The 1,886-nt window shown below is 38.7% G+C and overlaps 1 pseudogene; it reads left to right on the top strand.

Moving 5' to 3' along the window:
• The first annotated feature begins 504 nt into the window (after positions 1-504).
• On the top strand, positions 505-1,440 carry LOC134377202 (olfactory receptor 51B2-like; annotated as a pseudogene).
• The last annotated feature ends 446 nt before the right edge of the window (positions 1,441-1,886 follow it).

Here is a 1,886-nt window from a genome sequence, read left to right as displayed (position 1 = left end):
AGAAAAAGTTTTCTAACAAAAAACCATGTGTCTATCATAACCGCAAAATATAAAAATCAAATTGAGTTTTAATTTGTCAAAAAATCTGAAAACTATATGATAGTCTAGCTAAGCAAAACTATTACTCATTTGTATTTATTTGTCATATTCTTTCTTACCTTTATTGCTTCCAATATTTTCCAGCATACATACAACAGTGGGGCATGATGCTATTGAAAAGACATGTTTTTTTTTAATTGAGAAAATTTTAACCATTTACCTAATATTATATATAACTTAGGATAAGGTCATCATTCCTCTTCCACAGCCTATAAATCTCTACTGATCTTCTAAAAGAAAACAGTCGCATAACCCTGTATATACCAATTGATTATCACTGAATATGAAGATATATTCCTAGTGCAATATGTTCCTTTGAGGAAGGAGTGCAAACTGAAAAAAAAAAAAAATTGGGTTTTGGGATTCATAGTTTCTATAAATCTGCTCTTCACATGTGGACACACTATGTGGCCCGATATTAGTGGCCCCCTTTCTGCTGACTGGCTTCCCAGGTCTGGAGGCAACTCATCACTGGATCTCCATCCCCTTCTTAGCAGTCTATGTCTCAGTGCTTCTGGGCAATGGCACACTCCTCTGCCTCATCAAGGATGACCACAATCTCCATGAACCCAGAGAGTACTTCCTTGCCATGCTGGCAGGCACAGATCTCATGGTGACATTGACCACAATGTTTACTGTAATGGGTATCCTGTGCGCTAATCACAGAGATGTGAGCCACGGGGGCTGCTTCTCACAGGCCTACATCATCCACTCCCTTTCCATTGTGGAATCGGGCATCCTCATTGCAATGGCCTGTGATAGTTTTGTTGCCATCTGCACCCCTCTGAGGTACCACTCTATCCTTACCACAATTCCTGGGTGATAAAGGTAGAATGGAGGGACTGATGAGGGACTTTTTATCCTTTCTGCCCCCAATTCTGCCATTCTACTTGTTCTCATATTGTCAATCTCATGTTTGTTCCTATGCCTTTTGCCTCCACCAGGATGTCATGAAACTTGCCTGTGCTGATATTACTTTTAATTACTTTTATACCCAGTTATTCTGGTTGCTTTGCCTTTCTTCTTAGATGGTCTGATGCTTGTATTTTTTCACATCCTAATCCTTAAGACAGTTATAGGCATCGCCTCTGGAGAGGAGTGAGCTAAGGTCCTCAACACTTGTGTCTCATATATTTGCTGTGCCCTAGTATTTTACATCACTATGATTGGCCTGACCTTCATCCACAGGTTGGGAAACACACACCAAATGTGGTCCATATTACCATGAGCTACATCTACTTTCTTTTTCCTCTATCAATGAACCCCTTTATATATGACATCAAGACCAAGAAGATCCAGAGAAGCTTCATTCGCCTATTTTCTGGTCACAGTAGGTCTTGAGTCATTACTATATAGTCTTGAGAACTTCAGAATTTCTAAACCTTTTGCATAATTGGAAGAAACCTCAGTTTTATGCCCAATCTCTTCTCTTTCCAAGTTAGATAGGTTTTAAGTATTATGACTAAATAGAGCAGAAATGAAAAGAGTCTTTCTGTTGTTTTTGATAGGTCGATAGATATAGATGTAGTCACATACTCATATATACACATACATACTATCTATACAGACACAGATATGTAGAGAGAGAGAAAGAGAGGTACTGGGAAAGTGGACTATCATTGAACTTCAAGATGAACAATATAGATAAATACCATAACAAGCGGGGAAGATAGGGCAATTCACATCCTGTATTCTCAAGAAGTGATGAAAGTACCATTTCAGAGGAGGTCAAGTTAAGTGGCCAGTCTGAGTTAGCCACAGACTACATAAGAAAAGATGTTCAATTG

The sequence above is a fragment of the Cynocephalus volans genome, chromosome 4 (assembly GCF_027409185.1).
Source record: "Cynocephalus volans isolate mCynVol1 chromosome 4, mCynVol1.pri, whole genome shotgun sequence".
In the NCBI taxonomy this organism is placed as follows: domain Eukaryota; kingdom Metazoa; phylum Chordata; class Mammalia; order Dermoptera; family Cynocephalidae; genus Cynocephalus; species Cynocephalus volans.
Note: the sequence above shows the minus strand (reverse complement) of the source record. Positions and strands in the feature narration are given on the sequence as shown.